Below are 18,903 nucleotides of genomic sequence, written 5' to 3'. Positions count from 1 at the left end.
TACCCTACCCTGGGAAATTCTCCGCGGGAAAATACCAGCACATTGATAACACGATAGGGTATCCAGGAGGCCAAGTTGAATTACTTTTGCATTTGCTCGGTGCATCACGTACGCGTTTGATCGTACGATTGGCACGATTTTTCGTGCGAAATTTACCCTACCGTGGGAAATTCTCCACGGTAAAATACCAGCACATTGATAACACGATAGGGTATACAGGAGGCTATATTGAATTACATTTGCATTTGGTCGGTGCATCACGTACGCGTTTGATCGTCCCGACGCGTCGTGCGTCATGCGTTCCACATTGCGCAAAGACGTCGCTCTCATAAGGAGCCCATTTACCGGAGAATTCTGCGACGATCGGCTCGTTAATCCGTCACGGCCAATTCGCGGACGATCAAAGCTGGTCCGACCTTGGTGCCGGCCACGATAACGACGAGACTGCCATAATTGAGTGCGTCCCGATCGAGGATGCGCACTTCCGCGTAATGGCTCGCGAGCGATCCCCCTATTCGTCCAATGTCACGACCGGCCGTTCCAATGAGAGCCGCAGGCGTTATCACACACGCCGGGTCCCCCGATCGATCGGGCCCGATAAATCGAATCGTCGACCCCGCTCGATAATCCTCCTCGAGGGATCGAGCGAGCTCCCGAAGATGCCGGAGCAGCCATTGATAGGGCATCGAATCGCACCTGTCCAATTTAAAGTACCTGATCCAAAGAAGAGACCAATGATAAGACAAAGACCTGATCTCTTCCAAATGTCCTTCCTGGAGCAAGGCTTAAGCTGTTAAAAAATTGCACACCGTTGAAAAGTAGCAAAAAATTAAATAAACATTTCTGCACCTTTGCAAATTCAACCCTGAGCTTATCAAAGGACCCATGCTTCCTAAACGAAGAAAATCACGGAGGAAATGTCGTTTGATGGTTTAGAGAAATTTGCTGCTGATGAAAATCCTGGATTTTATTTATATTTTTTATACGGGTTTGTATGGTTAAGTTATAGGACGGATATGTTTAACAGGGTAGTGGGGTTTGAATGTGCTTGTAATGAGATCTACGTGGTCTTGAATCGACGCTCAGATTCGAGGAAGACCTTCGGATCGGATGCTGGGTGTGTTTATGATATCTCCGCGTTAAGGCCGCATTAAGGCCGCATTGAGACCTCTCGCGTCACGCCTAGATGTTTCCATAAATCGTATCGCGTGATGACGGGTGCTGGGTAAAACGATTGTGTCACCGGCGACGAGTTAATTGTTAGATCCGACGCAGGAGACATTGTAAGAGATCGGATCTTCTGGTGGGAAGAGGTCTTGATAGGTGAAAAGAAAAATAAGAAAATAGGAAAATGGGTTAACGCGATCGCGGATTCGGCTCGCGGCCAGCCCGAAGGAAGTCGCCAAGAGGGAACCGGAAGGAAGCCCGAAGGAAAAGAGGAGGACGCAGGATATCCCGTGGCTCCGTGCCATCCTAGTCCCCGGGATTTACATTTCGTTAACCGGCGATCCAGGACCTCTCTATATCGCTGACACCCTCTCCTCCCTCCGGGGCCATCCCTGAATAACGATGCCGCGAAACCGAATTTCCTAAGGGTAGCACCTCCACCCTTTCGACTCGGAAAATCGCGCGACTCCTGATCCCTGCAGACCGGGAAAAATTATTCTTCCCATAAAGACTCTGAAAATGTCTATTTCTAGATGAGATGCCAATATTCCCACCTCGACCTAATTTAACAAAAATTAATATTAATTACACGGACACGCTGTTAATTATTTCGAAATCGTTAGACGATCGTAGACCGGTCTTGCACTCGTTCTTCCTTTTTTCCTGTATCAACAGAATTATTTCCCGACTGCATTGAAGATGTTGAATCTTTGTTGCGATTTTTCTTTCATTTTTCCAGAAGTATCAATTGGTTTTCCCGATCAAATCGACGCGCATCGGATCTCCGATCATCCGGGCGACGTCACGCGACGTCGTCATCGTCCGGCCAATCGAGCGTCGATGATCAAATACCGCCCTGCAATTTCCGAACAGTTGATCGCCCGGCTGCTCGGGCCAACGTAAACGCGATTTATTGCAAATGCACGGCGGATTGAGCCCACCCTTTTTTAATCGAATACGCGAATAGAGTACACCGCACAAACGCGTTCATGCCGCGCCTCTGGTCATCCGACTGACATTGCGCAGCTGATTGCACATCGCTGGCGAGATCAAAAAAAAAAAATCCGCCGAGGACACACCGTCTACGTGAAAATGAGAAAACTACTCGCGACCCCCTTTCCACCGACATACAACCATGGTACAACGTTTCAATCCCGAATCATCCGCAACTCGAGGTCCTTAAAAAATCCCAGAGTGATCAATAAAATCTGAAATATCCCACCCTGTTAAAAATCCCCTTCGATTTAAGCAGACAAAGTTGTATTAAAATGTGGAATTTCTTTACAATTTAAATTTACGCGCAACGTCTCATATCGTTTAACACGTAAAATTTATCGGCGATTCATCAGGGATTTTTACAAGCAGGAAAATCCAGCAGATAAAAATAAATATCGGATGGTGGTATGGGATAAGGTAAAGAGGTAGTGTTTATACATTTTTAAAATTACCGAAATCTATACGCCATCTCTTTTGTAAATATTTGAGAAAAAAAAATGCCATGCAGGTATGATCGATTATTCGGTGCCAATAATCGGCATGACTCGGTAGCGAGCATCTGACGTCGCTCGTACGAGGTCACTCTTCGTCATCTATGCAATCGATAGACAATGATAGGAAATTGTGCGTGGCTATTTCCGATCCGAGCTCGTACGAGCCGACGTAACCGCGATTTATCGAGAACGGCCGCGTTAAACGGGCCCGGCCGTATAACGAGCACGCCCGTGAGTCTGCTTTTGCGAAAAACTTGTTTATTGAATAGGCAGTATCGCGTTGCGTTACACCGCTATCGTGAATTCCGCGCGATTGTTACTTCGGTACATGAGTAAAGGTCTATAATTACGGTTTTGCGATATAACGCGACCGCCCGAGAACGTCCCCGTTAACGCGATGCGTGGTTAAGGAAAAGGAAAAAGGGGCAGGTCGGGAGAAAACGAGAAAAATGAAGAAAAGGAGGAAATTGAAGTGAACGAGGAAAATAAAGAGAACGAAGGAAATTAAGGAACATAAGGGAAACGAGGGTAATGAAGAAAAGGAAAGTGAAGAGAATAGGGATAAGGAGGAAACTCCAGACTAGCCGCTACAGAGATACGGAGAAAGGGATCAACGAAACTTGACGTTTACACCCTGTCACGTGGTGCACCCCAAATGCATCTAGATACTGCACTTACGCGCCTCGGTGCATCTCGTGACGCATGGCAAGAGGCTAGACCATCGATCTGCGTATTGATAAGAGCCACGTGCATATTATTTATTCCGCACTGGTTCGCCTCACCTTATTCGCAAATAAATATGACGTGCCCTGTTAACCGCGTTTGTGAATTTCGCATATTTTTAATACATAGTCGAATGTTTTCTGTGACCTTCTATCTGAAAGATGTCATACTTGGTTGAAAAATTAAACAGCGTGTATATTGAGAAAATTTCATATACCATGTCTGTATAAAACTTGCAGTATATATTCCATAAATGTAATGGACTTTTTTTGTTGAGAAAGGAATTGATCAGTTTGCACGCAATGTCTAAGTGAACGATTGACAGTTTTAATAAGAAAATTGGAACTGACTGACAGGAGGTTTTCTGGAAGTGGATCATAAACGGCCAATGACGGCTGCGGCGGATTCGATTATCGGCGATCGATCGAGTGTCAACGAGTCAATCCGCTCGGCTGGCACTTCGATCGAGTCAATGAACACTAAGAGTAATTTACAACGCGATTTCTCGCGCCTACGCATTTACACGCCGGCACATCCGAGGGCACGCAAATAGATAGTTACGTGCTTCAATGCATCCCGTAATGCACTGGTAGCCTTGCATCGCGGCAGGTTAACTACATACGCGTTTGACTCGAATCATCGATTTGCATAATGGGCCGCAATATACGTGCCATTTATTCCGCACTAATTGGCCATAACGTGGTCATCGTTAATCGTCGCACGTATAGGAGCGCGAAACAAATAGGGGAGTAAGAGTTACCGATAAAAAAAATGTACATCCCCCCCGGTCAATACCTCGAACTCGTAATAGAAATTCAAGTCGCGATCGATTCCTCCCCACGACTCCTAAAAACACGCCATTAGGGTGGAAAGAAATTTAACCGTAAACATAAAATTGACAGAAATTCCATCAGTACCGAAAGACAATAATTAATAGGAATAACAATTAACTGTCAGAAATAAAAATCGTTCCTCTCTGGTTCGAGACCCTTTCACGATGGGTGAATTTACACCGCCGTGAGGTGAGGAGTTGCCCTTAAAAAATGTCCCTAGGCAAGGGATGGGATTTTTTGCGGATCGCTCCATCGAGTCGAAAGTCGAGGCATGTTTTGCCGTTTAATTTGGCACTAAAATTGACGCATGCACCAGGTCGTTCGATGGTGGATATTTCTCCAACACCCCGTCGCGATTTATTACCACGAGACTCGCAAGGCTGGTCAGTTTTTCAGATTGCGCCGCGCAAATCGTCATGAATTACCCGAGGAGGGAAACTCGGGAAATTTCATGGGAAGGAGCGAGAGAGGGCTGGATTTATACAGAGAGGGGAGGAGGCACTGAAAGAGTAATTCGCAACGAGATTTAGCTGCGTACGCTTTTACGGCGGCACCGTGCGGTACGTAACGCAATGCGTACGTAGAGTACTCGCGTGTACACAGGTATATCAGGGTGTCTCGTAATTTACTGATAGCTGGGGTCCCTAGGTTATGGCTAACATCCCGGTTGACTCGAATCATCGATTCGCGTAATGACACGCGATACATGCGCCGTGTACTCTGCGGTAATTAGCCGTAACGTGGATTACGATAGAACGAGATGAAACGTCGAGAGATGGAAACTCCAGAAGGTCTCAATAATTTTTTATATCTCGCCAATTAAACTGCACCTCCCTTAACATATAATTATTAAAGTATTACTATAACAATTTGCACGGCGCACGGCAATTATGCCGCATCCCATTTAATCCGAAATGAAATATGGAAGTAAAATGTGCAAAATCCAATCCGATCTTCGGAAGGGTTTTTTTCAATATTTCATCCACCTTTTTTTTTCTTCTCGTTGGAAATTCTACCGCATCCCTTTTTCTCCACAGTTGCCGGTAAAATGCAATTCCCATCACTCGTAACGCTTTCAAAGGCATTTCGAATACATTTTCCTTTCCGTTAGACGATGGCTATAAATTGTACCGCGTCTCTTTCATTCCAGAATGACACGTAAAAATTAAATTCCCAGTACCTAAGAGGCCTTCGAAAGGGTTTCCAACACGTTTCTCGTTCCGTTTCGCGGTTGTATAAATTATGCATGGTCCCTTTCATTTCGATGTTACGTGTATGAAAATTCGATTCGCCCTCAGGGACCTTCGTAACTCTTTTCAATGTCTCCTCTTTCATAAAATCCCTCCACGTGCGTGCAAATGAGTTATTTCACTTACTCGTTCGGTCGATCACGTCACTTCGCCGATGAAACGTGCGAATCTCATTCGTATTCGCGCTCGAGTCGTGCAGGACGAGTTCCTCCTCGCTTCCTGTCTGTTTTCTCGCAGGATCAGTCGAGGATTTACCTCCTAGGAGCGGCTCGGCCTTCGTCGAGCGATTCCCTCGGCTCTGTAATTTCGAGAAACGAGAAGTCAGGGCCGATATTAAACGCACACGTATCTCGACGTATTGAATGTTATTTTAAACTTTTACGCCTTGACCGTATCATTGACGCAAGCTGCACTCGGCTGTAGACAGTCGACTAACGAGAGAACGTTTCCACTGAAATATTCGAAATAAACTCCTGCCAATTTTCTAGTAAAAATGCCGCAGAAAATTCACGGCATGAATTTAAACGGTAATTAATACGCCGTCGACATGAAATATAGAGAGGTACGCGTCAGCCTCCATTCTGTAAAACTCTCCGAGACAAAACATGCACCTAATTTCCATTAATTCGCATATAATTATTCCCATGGATTCAGAAAACCTACAGATTCCACTTACCGGGAGAGATGTGGAATAAAAACCATGCCGAGTTAGATAAGCCGAAAGCCCGAAGCATGGCACTAACAGAATTCGAAAAAGAAAAAAAAAAGCCCAGACAATTCTCCTATGAAAATGTCTGCAAATTTTATGCACCTTCGAATTCACCCTAAGATTTCAGATAGCACACAATATTTGTGCATTTACGAACGAGCTTCGAATTTCGCGGGCCTTTGTCGGAAATTTGTAAAACCTCGCGAAACTAAAATTCCCGTTCAATATTTTTTTCGTGTATATTCAGGGTATCTGTGACTGAATGAAACTCGCGATACGAGTTTCACAACTTTACTATGGATTTTCTTTTTTCTTTTTCTCTTAACGACGGCGTCTTTTTCCGCGTCCGGCTCTTTACTCGCGGAGACGCGCGAGTGGCGTCGCCCGTAAAACTGCGATCGGAGAATCGAACGCAAACGGCGACCTCCAGGCTCCTTTTATCTATCCGTATCTGACAATAACATACATTGTTCCTCCTAATAGTACGTCCCGAGCGGCGCGGCACTCACGTAACAATAATTCCGATGATCCAAGAATCCCTTAATCGCGAGACCTAAACAGTGACAAAAAGGGGAAGAAAAAGAAAATAGAAAGAGTACCTTTCTCTCTCTGGTAGCGTTATCGATAATCATGGGCCACCCCGTGAGCCCTTATCACCTTTGTACTAAAACTCCAGTTTATGAAACGAAATTTAACAATATGGATAAACAATATATTCTCCATCGCCCTGCGGAATTTCTACCCAGCATATTCAATGAAATGATGTGATAAAATTTTCAATACCTAATCAGCAAGACCTTATGAGCCAACCCAATTGTTGTAGCCATATAGTACGCAGCGAAACGGTTTTCACGTAAAAGGGAAGAAAAAGAGTTTGAAAGCGGTCCCTTTGTTTCCGGCCTTCGGTTGCATTTTATCCTTAGATCAATGTGCAGAATTCATACATCCTAAGTCCATGATACGGTTCCAAGGGAAACGATTTCCGCCGTACCGGCGCGCGGATTGGTGGCAGAAAGGCCCGTCGTCCCCGGGTCTAAATCGGCGGTCTTACCGACAAAAAAGCCACTCCTCGTTTTTCTGGGTATCAGAGTCCTCCTCTACGAGCACCCGGTCTCTCTCTTGGCAAGGTGGGCGCCTCTTTCTTCTTTAAATCCAATTTGCAGCGATCGATGGCGCGCCTTACGGCCGAATCTCCCCGGGTGGCGTTTGGCCAGTGTGGCCGGAGATAAGGGCGTCTCTCTCGCTCCCGCGGGCGGCCGGTCGCGCGGTCTCTCTCGCTCTCACGGGGAGCGCTCACCTAGCACCAGGACTCGGCCAATCGGCTTCCGCGTTCCAGGCGCACGTGTCGCTAGGTGGACGCCGGTGGCGCCGTGGCAGTTCCGAAAAGCTCACTGGAGGGTGGTCGCCCTCCGAAGGGCCAGACTTTCTCTAACCTTCTTTTTCTCGCCGAACGTCGGTCGAACGTTCACCGGGCGCTCGCACGTGGAGGCTGGACGGCACCGACGGGCATCCTCGCGATTTATAAAGCGGCACTCTCTGCCGGGGCCTCCTCGTGCTCGTATATAGCCGTTAGACATACCCCTGCCACCCGCTTCCCCCACGCGGCCGCGTGCTCCCCCTTCGATCCTCTTCCACCCACGAGCGGCCGCTTCGCTCGCCCCCTCTCTCTCGCGCGCCCGGCCGCGCGCCTCGCTCCCTCTCGCTTCCACTCACGGCGCCGCGGGTCCCCCGTGATCCTGTCGGACGATCGCTCGCCGACGTCGCGGGATCCGCGGACTAACGGAACGCCGAGCGGATCGTTCACTGCGCGTCTAATAAATTACTGTTGACTCCGTGTTTCGGGTCAACCAACCGGGGGTTAACGCGTCGGTAGCCGACCGTGTACGGTTACTCCATTATGCCGTCCCCGGGGGACTTTTTAGGCACCGTAACTCACGGCCGTCCTAACCGGGTCGAGCCGTCCTTCCCGAGTCCTACGCCGAGAACTTGCCTCCTTTCTGGATCCCAGACGCCCACTGGCAACCCTCTGATCGAGCCTCGAGGTACCTCAAGTTTTCCACCTCCATTCCCCCCTAATAATTATTCCGCTCTGATTAATCTTAGAAAGGTCACGTGGTCCTAAATCTTTCAACGCGACAGGTGAACGGTTCACGAGTGATGAGAAACCAAGGCAAAGGGGTACTTCTTATGTAGATTCTTGAATGCACGCATTCATGAATTTTTCTGCCCATCTACCGCATGATCTAATCTCGATGGTAATGATTATTTTATGTTGGTTATTAATAGATGCACATTTTACAGGTGATGCACCGCACGGTTTGACGACCGTCTGCTGACTGAGCGACAGCCATTTTGCAACTGCTTCGGCGGGAATCTCTATGCCGACGTTCTAACGCGAACTAACGCAATTAGCGGGATTAATTTGCGACACCTTATACGTGCGATCATCGTACCTCGCATGCGCACTTAGCGTGCACGCACCCGCGTATGCCCCCGAGGGTTATTCCCCAAGTTTGAAGGGATTTACGGGCCCCGTGAGTGCACCTCCTGCAACCCGGGTACGTTGGCCACGAGATGTCCTGATATAATGCCGTCCCCATGCGAAAAGTCCGCAAGGATGACCGAAAACTGGTAGAATCCTTCGACGGGATCCTGGTCTCCCCGAGTGAGGAACTTTGCCAAGCACCGACTTCATCGCCTCGTCTATCGATCGGCTCTGAAAAAGGAAAAAGGAAAGAGGAACCGACAACCTGGACTTCCCTTTAACCTTTTCTACCTTCCCAGGGTCTAGGACGAATTTTCCATCGTGAAGTTCTGCCCGATCCTGTTTTATCGAGTCCTGGTCCTTCTTTTGTAGAAAACATTTTTTTTTTCTCAAGTATATCGGCGTTTAGAATTCCGCTCGACCTGTGCCTTCTACCTTCGGGACGAATTTTCCACCGTGAATTTCTCGCTGATCCTGTATTATCGAATCCTCATCCACCTTTCATGGAAAATTATTTCCTTCTCAAGGATATCTGCGTTCCGTTCAGGTTAACGAAATTTTCCACCGTGAATTTCTCGCTGATCCTGTTTTATCGAATCCTCATTCACCTTTCATGGAAAATGATTTTCTTCTTAAGGATATCTGCGTTTCGAATTCCGTTCAATCTAACGAAATTTTCCGCCGTGAATTTCTCGCTGATCCCGTTTTATCGAATCCTCATCCACCTTTCATGGAAAATGATTTTCTTCTCAAGGATATCTGCGTTTCGAATTCTGTTCAATCTAACGAAACGATCGGTATACCTTATCAGACCCTCCCCAGAATTTCGGAGCCTGCAGATTCTCGCAGATCCGCAATTCCGCTGTTTCGCCATTTCTGGCCGCCTCGTAGGGACGCCCAGCTGCGGCAGATCGAGGTGCCAAGGTCGGAAAGAAAATTGAGTCGATGTCAGTTCGATTTGGCGAGAAGTCCGTGTGGCTAAACGGCGCGCAGCTGGAGCTGGAGTTGGAGCAGCCTGTCGACGGTCTTCGAGCCTCGCGACCGGGGCCTCCTTTATAAGGTCTATTTCTAAAGGAATGGCACCGCTGGGTCATGGCAGAAATGTTACGAGAAAGCCATCTCCCGATCCATGTATAGACCTCACACCAAGAACGATCTCTATCCTCTGATACCATCACCCATAGGTCGGAGATCCCTCCTAGAACGCGGAATGTATCGAGAAAATCCAGAAAAAGAAAAAAAAGGAATCCTTCTCAAATTAACCACGTCAACTTATCCGAATGAATCCTCACCGTGCTACGAATAACATTAAAAATTAGAGTACTCGAAATACCGCTGAAAATACCATTACGACATAAGATCGAAGGGGATCGATCGTCGACTCGAATCAGAGGTTTCCACTTCAATACGCGCCAGATCCTTCAGTAATTAAATTCTCCGCGAATTAAAAAGGACGACCTAGCATGGTGATTTTAATTGTCAACGTCGTTGAAGAAGAAGCGTTTCCTTGGGAAATTGGAACGGTTTGTATCAAGTTGGATCGAGCTCGGTTACAAGGGAAGGTTCATATTCTAAGGGGCGCTCAGGGAATATGAGCCTTATGGGAGGACGAGCCTATATATCCCGGCAAGCGGCTCAATTTTAATCATCTTAAGTCCCTCTTACCAACCCCCTAGCTCCGATTTTATCCCCACGGGGAGAGAGATCTCGACGCACCGAAGCGATCGAGCTTTATGTCGTTGTGTCACTGGTTCAAGGCCGGATGCTGATTCGTTCGTGGTCGTTTGATTCTCCTCAAGAACCGGAATGTCCATTTAAGCGATCCCGACTGGGGAATCGGCCAAGATTTAGTGTCTCTCCGAGAAACGCTAACGAGACGAGACAAGGCTGCATGGCTGATTGTCACTTGTCCGTCATTAACCTTAACGCCATCCTACAGGCAAACATTTCATCCCCGGCTCGTTCATAAAGTTTGGACAAAATTTACGTCGCTTGACCCTCCATACCTTTCGCGTCACCAAATTCGAGAATGGGACTCATTCGTTAAAAAAGATAACTAGCACTTCTCCCCGACAACAATGATGACAAAGACGACGAAACCGTTCGCCAAAATATACAAGACGACTCCACGACAAGGATCCGTTCCTATAAATCTGTTTAATCAAACTTCATCGGGCACTTCATACACTTACAAGTTCGCATATTGCGAAAGGAACTAAATCCGGAAAGTAAGACAGTTTTGATGACAGATAATTGATATTCATCCTCATAACCGCGTACAGACACTAACCGAATTTTCGAGGATTTTTTCGTCGACGGGGCTTTAAAAATAATCACATAGGAAACAAGCAGTACACAATGCATAAGTGCAGTCTGTGAAAGGATAATGAAGCCTGATTGGAGATTTCTAATAATTCTAATTAATTTAGATGTGTTCTAATGCGCGTGGCCGCCACGCACCGAGTGATAATGTCTTTCTCCTTTCCTTCTCGTTTTAATCGCGATTGGATTTCCCTTCGAGGGAATCAGGAGAGATCCCTGGGCGAGATTACGACGCTCGATAATCCATTCGCAGTTACAATAATCCGTTTGAGAACACCCATCGATTTCCCGCAGACAATGGGGCGCCCCGAAGGGCCGATTCGCCATGAGAATCGGAGCACCGCGAGAATCCTGCAGGATTTCGCCAGGGGGGAAAAAAAGAGAGAAGACGAAAAACAAAGAGAGAAAAAAAGGAACGAGACCTGGCCATTTACTTTCGTCGACGAAAGCAGAAATTCAAATGACATGACACCGTCGATTGCCAAGGCCGCGGATTTCTGCCGTTCCCTCGCCTCTCCAAAATTCCCTGTTGTCCCGGTAAAATGGCATTCCGTCTCGATGACGATGACGCCTGACAACGATAACCGGATATCCGGTACTTGAGGAAATTCCAGTCGGGATTTCAGACCGAGTTTCCGCGTAGGATTTCGTTCTTTCCTCCTTGGTGGTCTCGCACCTGTGTCTAGGTATTCTCGCGGCGCTCCTCCGGGGCCACAGGAAATAGAACGTGAGAAACTAACCAGAGGCCTGGTATCTCTCCTGCATAAGCGAATAGCAAACAGAGCCATAGTGCGATAATATACAGCCCGTCGAGGATATCGCGGCCAAATAACCAAGAGCATCCCGCGATGCATCCCTGGTCCATGGGCACCCGCGCTGATACGCCGAGTGATAACGCGAGATGCGGGAATTCCTTCCCGATATCACGGAGAGTGGTTGAAAGTTCTCTGGTCACGACTGGCTGATAGCGTTCAAGATGTCGCGGTTCTCGAAAGAACGCTCCCTGATGATTTTTAAAGCATCTCGGTACGAGAGTGATAACAAGGATTCGAGTGATAACACCATGATACGGACAGGTGAGATCGACAACACCATGCCGTGAATCCAGAAAATAATACCTGTTGTGGTATCGAAAAATGGAATCGATAACCCTCAAGGTACCATGATACCGAGTGGACTGATTACAACGAATGAAATTGAAAGACTCGATAACGCTGATAATCGCAATAACGTTCAAGTCAATGTATCTAATGATGCGACCGAAAACTGTTGAGATATTCTTGCGACTCCAGATACATACGAGGGACAAACCCTCGAGAGGCACCGTAACTCCAAAAATACGACTGATAAGGCGAGAGGCACCGCGATACCGAAACTCGCGGTTCGTACCGCGCCTTCCTCTCCGTTCTTCGCAGCATCCATTTCTTCGACAAGGTCCCCCGACCCCGAGTGATGCCTAAAGGGCCGAGGATGCTCGAGCCGGGAAAAAGCTCGAGGAGAAGTTTTCGCATAAAGCACGCGAAGTGCGGAAAATCATCTCCAAAATGCAGGGAGAGCCCGAAGAGGTCCCTCAGGGATCCCGGCGCCTCCCTCAGGTGCATCATCTCCGAGAGCTTTACATCGCTGATTTTAAGCTGCAACCGGAAGTTCCTCACTGATCCTCCCAGGCCCCTCGCCCCCGCGCCTCCCCTGATTTACGATTACAAAACCGCGGTACAGAGGAGATGGAGAGAGAGAAAAAAATACACGCTCCAAAAACAGAAAAAAAGAATTCCTCCCTATTAAAAAAAAAAAAAATAGAACTCTGAATAAAATTCCCCGTGAGAAACTTTCGAGGGGGTCGGAAAAGCTCCCTCCGGATCCGGGGAATTAAAGCCGTCGCGGGATAAAGTGCCGGGGAAAAGCATCGATTGCATCGGATTGATAGCGGGTTGATACGCCGCGAGAAAACGCCGATAAATATTTACCCCCCACTGTCTGGGATCGATTTCCGATTAGCCGATGGGAGGGAACGACGTCGAGATTTTCAGACAGGATCGCGACCGATCCTCGACCTCCGGGCAAATTAGAAATCCCTTCGGAACGTTTTGCTAAATGCAAAAGTGCAGATATGCGACTCGCGGCGAATCGCCGAGACCGGCTGATAGCCTCGGAGAGACTCGCTGATAAAACCGGATTTGTCTCCTGGTTGCTCGTTCTTGAGACCGTGAGGAGATAGGATCGTGAATTCGCCTCCTTCGGGAGGAAGATCTTTAATACGCAGCTGCCGCTCACTGGTCCACGGGGTTTTTGCGATGACATCATGTTTCCGAGTGCGAGACGGAAAGTGATGTCACTTGATCGTCACCCAAGATGCCGTTGAATCAGGGTTAACTGTTATTTATTTTTCCCGCCGAGAGGAGAGGAACAGCTACATGGGACGCAATCTCTTTCGGACACGATCCCGCGATTACGAGGAATAATTTAATTACGATCGATCCTATCTGCGGATTTTCCCGCCCAGTCGTTCCGTGATAAGAAACTGCGTCTCCCCTTTCGCGTGAATACCCGGTAAAGAATAATAATATTCATGAAACTTGTATTACAAATCTTCCTCCGGTATGATATGGTAAATTTATCATACGCTCATAAGTGCGTTAAGAAGCATATATATATACATTTAAAATTTTGGCAAGCTGATTAAAATTGTGGATGAGACACCAGATGATTTTGAACTCGTTTATAAGTACCGATTCACGTAGTCTTGTAAAATTTGAAGTTTGGTAGTGTGTACATAAATTTCATGAAATTTTCGTGGATTTTTTATAGAGTCAGTTCTTTTATTTTTTTTTTTGTTTCTGGGAACGTGAATTTTATCGGAAGATCGCGACGCATCGGATCTAGACGGCGCGATCGGGAGGAAGTCCCGGAAAATTCCACCGAGAGGACTAAATCCTCCGAAAGTTTGATCAGGACTCGCCTTGGTCCAACCCCCAGAGGCTTACGTAGAAGAAATTGATGTGCCGTGCAGTTTTAATAAGGCTCAGGGAGTAATTTCGTAACCGGCGTAACTCGATCCACCGGTAACTAGAAAACTTATTAATCATACGAAAGAGCCATCGATGCGGCGCGGGCAAGTTTTTCTAGCCCGATCGATACCAGCGATCCACTCGAGAAGTCCTCTCCCGAAGGATTTACATGACACCCTCGAAAGAGGCCGCATGTACCGAAATCCGCAGTTTCCACCGCGGGCCCTTTAATTCAGCTTTAGTGCCCGAAACTCCCGGAAAATTGGCCAGGACATTTTATACGCTCCCTTGCGGAGTGTCTCTTGGCAGCGACGCAAGGTATCCGAGAATCCGGAAGGTCCTTACGAGGTAATCTAAAATTAAGGAGCAATTAAGGAGCAGTATACCCACTCCGATCCCGAGTTTCCTGCGGTGCATCGCCCCAAAACACGCTTCCCGGGGGAGCTTAAGGACTCTTGGTCCTGTTGCACCCTTACGATTGCTTCCCCTCACCGCAGCCCTGAAAAGAGTGCACCTGAAACACTCGTTTTTTATTTTTTATATTTCTCGCGGATACTTAAACGCTTTTATTTTGCGCATCTTTTATCCTCACCTAATGGCAATGTCTCATTGAACCGCTGACCAACTTTCATGTCACTATCTCTCACGTAAGCCCTGAAAAGGCGCACCTAAAGGTCTCATTTTGCACATCTTTGATCGACCCCCTAATGGAAATGTCCCCTTTGGGCGGCAACCCGCCCAGCAAACTTAAGTTAAGTCCATGAAGTACGTCAGTCGATGCAGAGGAAAGGAAAAATAAAAAATATAACTTGGGTCGGGTCGACTCGCCGGAATACCCTGAAATGCTGAAAGGGCGAGCGTTGGGGACCGAAAGCAAAGAGCACGGGTTGTTCCCGTTCGTGCGGAACCCCTGGGTTAACGATACTTGCAAACACCCCCCACGTGTTCCCCAACCCTGAATTCGACGATGCATTGCTCTGCAAACACTCCAAACGTACAGTGTCTTTCGAGGATGTCAATAGGAGATCGAGATCTGACGAGATGGCCGCCGAATATTGCTCCACGTGGCTCCTCTATTTCTATGCAGGCTATAAGAGGACCGCCCGAATTTCCAATTCTTTTTTGTCTGATCTCTAAAAATCCCAACAGATAATTTTGCAAATGGATCGATTATTTTTCCAATTAGGCAACTACATCGCAATTATTTTATGCACACTTATAATGAGATGAAGGAAAAGAAATTGCCTTTTAATTTATTCCCTTCGTTTACCATTCAAAGATAATTTCGTCATTTCGATTCGCCAGTTTTCAATTCCGTTTTTCCATAGTTTATAAATAAACAATTCCAATGTGGGAATAAAACTCCGTGCTCGTACATCGCCTATGGCCTTGTTAATACGTGCCCTCTAGACCGTGCTGATAGCTTTCCTTATCACTCTTGTTTTCTTGCGTCTAGTTTCCTGCAATTTTATTCATCTTCTTCTTCGTGAACGTATTACCCTCAAAAGAAATCGCAAATACAAGTTAACATGGAGATTCAACTGGGCACTGATAATTCCTGATTAGCGTAATTCTAGACCTCGTAAAAAACAGCGGCAGATAACAGCGATATCTTAAACATGACACGCGGTGTTTGAGATATTTAATTATCAAAGTTTCATAACATCGCCGTTTAGATTCCTGTCAATTAACGCATCCAGATAATCCCATCGACACGGAACTCTCAATCTATCGTGCAATAAATAAGTACAGCAATTGAAAATATTTATTCCCGAAAATCTGTAGGCATTTCTTTGTACACTCCGAAACGGCTAGATAAAAAGATTTCAAGGTGATCAGTAAATTTGCCTGCGCCGGAAATTTTCAAATTGTTTATCCTCGTGGCCGAGAACAGCTGTCAGAGAAACGGCGTAACGAGGAAATTTTGGAGAAGCGCACTTGGCCTCCATCGTTTCGCAGTTATTATAACAGAAGAATGTTGGTTAACGTCCGGTTACGCAATCACTGAAAACAAATCGTACTGCAAGTCGAATTTTCGCGAGTGTTAAATTTTAGCGCCTCGATCTTGAGATAACAATTAAAGGATAAGAATAAAGGGAGCAAAATGAACGACTCACAATCTCGAGGACGCAATTGTTGAATTCTTTGACGTAGTACAATTTGATTAAAAATCTCCGATGAATTAGCTTAAAATTCGAAACCCGTTTATAAATGATCAAACATTGCACGGTGATTGAAATCATTTAATTTGAGAGTACATATAAATATACCAAAGATGTATGAAATTAACCGAGGCACCTAGCCGGGCAGAGTTCCCTTGTTAACATAAGTCGTACCGCCTTCGGACGTGCTTATGAAGTTACACAGCGAAGAGAAAGAGAAGGAGAGAGGTAGAGAGAGAGAGAGGACCTCCCCAAAGCGAACTGCAAGCCGATACACCCTGAATTCCAATTGGAATTCCTCGGAATTTCCCGGGGAACAAATTCGATCCCGACTTTTCGGCGGGAAATCTGGTGGGGCCATTTCCGCAATAAGCTCAACTTGGAAACGCGGCTTTAATACATATATCGCAACTTATCCCATCTCGTAGGCCCCTTCGTGCGGAATGGGCATACACGTGCTCGTCATGCACCTGCACAAGAAGGTGCACATGCAGGTTGCACCGGAACGCGTTACCATATTACACGCCGCCCGTTTGACGGTCCGAGTCGCAAGTTGAGAATTAAATTGGAAGTGCGTTTATATACACCATAAATTTTCCCAGGAAATTCGCGCATTGTCAGAAGTGCAGGAAGTTAATTGACATCGTCATTAAGGTTTCCGCTAGGGGTCCCGATAACGAATGCAAAACCCGTACCGACCGCTGCACTTTTCACGGTTGTGCCCTCCACGTTGTGTTAATTTCTCTCCTATTTCCTTCCTTTTCAATTCCCAGCAAAAGTCCCCAGTGATTAAACTCCCCCCTCGAGGTGTGTTCCGAGGTACGGGGAATTTCCCGATTAAATTATAAATTGAATTTTTTCGCTTTTTAATCGACCCGTCAGTCACGCTCGAGGTAGGGCTGATAAATACCCCGGAGGCCGCGTGAAGATATTTCACTTTCGAGAGCCAGTCATTTTCCGGAAGGGGAGAGACTCTCGAGTGCCCTTATTGAAGTGGCTGAAAGTCGAGTATCGAGTGCGCGTACCGAGTCGACCTAAGTGGGTAAATTAATTCCCTTCTACGCGCGGTAATGTGCAGCGATATGCCGTCGACTCGAGGTGGGGACCTCGAGGAGGTCGGGAAGGCTCGCACCTTCGGTGGTGGGAACTTCTCCGATTCCGGACCTCCCCCTCGACTAATTTAGTAACCGATGTACGAAACAATTCACCACCACAGGTACCCGAAATTTGCATTTGACCCGTACCCGCGTCAGAGTGGTTCCGAACTTTCGGGCGTGTCGCCTCGCGAGTTCCGCGGGGAAACTCCTCCACTTTTTCCCGAGAACAGGGATATACCGCCGGAGCAGCTGCATCTGCGTAATTTTCCCTTTTGTAAGACGCTTTGCCCCGGAGCTTCCGCGCCCACCGATGTGGGAACTGCCGAGAGCACCGACTGATACCGCGCTGCATCTTATCATTAAATTGCACCGCTCACCTGACTCGGTGCACTGAACTTCAGCCGAGCGCACTCGCGCATTTCTCTCCAATCCCGGATAACTCATTAAGAATAGATCCCCTCGATGGTCGTTAATCGTAAATAAAAAAAATCACTGCACGATCGAATCCAAAGTTACCTGTAATAACATTCAAGTTACCTCGTGAAAAAGTAACCAAAATGTGACGGCTTTGGATTAACACCTGCATTATTAAAAAATTGTACATCTCAGATACATTATCAGGATATACAGAGTAACACCCTGAAATTACAAATTGGACGCGATCATTTAAATTACTGGGAATTTAACATTTTACCGGATACTTTCTAAACTGGCCTGTACAATTATAACGCTCGTAAACTAAATACAACTTCGAGAGTGGGAATTCGTATTTATTATTATATTTATTATTACCCAAATGAAAATTCCCTGCCACGTTTCATCGAATCGTTGCAGGTGTTTTAACAGTGCAGATAGGTGACGGATTACTTCGACGGGTAATCCAGAAAGAATTAGGATATCGACGCCACCTTGGGCTGCAAAATTCTCTGCGATGGTCAAAGTCCCATTCTAATGGCCGACGCGTTCCTGACCCGCGACCAAAATCCCATTACTAAATTACCTGTTTCCCTGTTAATCAAACGCCCGCTCGGACAAAGCCTCATGAACGATCGTTCGCGGCATTAGGAGAGGCTTTGCCAGCATCCGTTTGTTCCGGATGCGCGAAACGCGGCCGGAATTCGGGCAACTGATGGCGCGCGGCGTGATTTCATTCTTCGCCTTTTCTTTTCTTCCCCGCAATACGGGGACCTATTCCAAGACCGCAGGAGCCATAATCAAACGCGGGAAACAATATAGAAAAAAAGAAGAAGGATAATGGAAGAACGGCGGTCGAGGTTCTACCTCTGGTTTTCATTAAAACTCTCGGTAACGCTGCAAATGACGGAAAGGAGTAATAAACCGGCTGCAGGTGGCAGAGCGAAAAAAACGACTCCTGGGCGCGTGTCGCCCTGTTCTCTCCTTTTTCTTAAATTTTTTTTTCTTTCTTTCCGCTTACTTTTTCTCCTCTCCTTTTCCCTCTCTCGTTTCTCCTCGGCGAGAACTACGAGATAAGGACCGGGAGCACGCGAGTGATACATCGTGGACTCACGGTACATCTTAGGATAAAAATTATGAAAAAGGAACAAGAATAATGGTAATCGCTCCGTCTGGTGGACGAGTACATGGGTAATTCCCGAGATCGAGGTTCCAGAAGAAGAGTCGCGGTTTCGAAAATTAC

At 46.8% G+C, this 18,903-nt stretch overlaps 2 protein-coding genes across 3 annotated transcripts in view; one reads left to right on the top strand and one right to left on the bottom strand.

The window, feature by feature from the left end:
• LOC105701735 (trichohyalin) overlaps positions 1 to 7,694 on the bottom strand; it is a 43,076-nt gene extending 35,382 nt beyond the window's left edge. The window contains exons 1-2 of one of the 2 annotated variants that reach the window (XM_012428747.1): positions 7,224 to 7,694; positions 5,590 to 5,761 (exon numbers count right to left, since the gene is read on the bottom strand). The gene's annotated coding sequence lies outside the window, so the exon portion shown is untranslated. Of the gene's footprint in view, positions 1 to 5,589; positions 5,762 to 6,139; positions 6,549 to 7,223 lie in introns of those variants that run through there. The other variant, XM_012428748.2, reaches the window with a different exon arrangement.
• LOC105701601 overlaps positions 1 to 18,903 on the top strand; it is a 79,995-nt gene that overhangs the window by 41,901 nt on the left and 19,191 nt on the right. The window lies entirely within an intron of this gene.

The sequence above is a fragment of the Orussus abietinus genome, unplaced genomic scaffold (genome assembly GCF_000612105.2).
Source record: "Orussus abietinus isolate OABI.00-Male unplaced genomic scaffold, Oabi_2.0 scaffold30, whole genome shotgun sequence".
Taxonomy (NCBI): domain Eukaryota; kingdom Metazoa; phylum Arthropoda; class Insecta; order Hymenoptera; family Orussidae; genus Orussus; species Orussus abietinus.
This window is presented reverse-complemented; position numbering and strand designations above follow the sequence as displayed.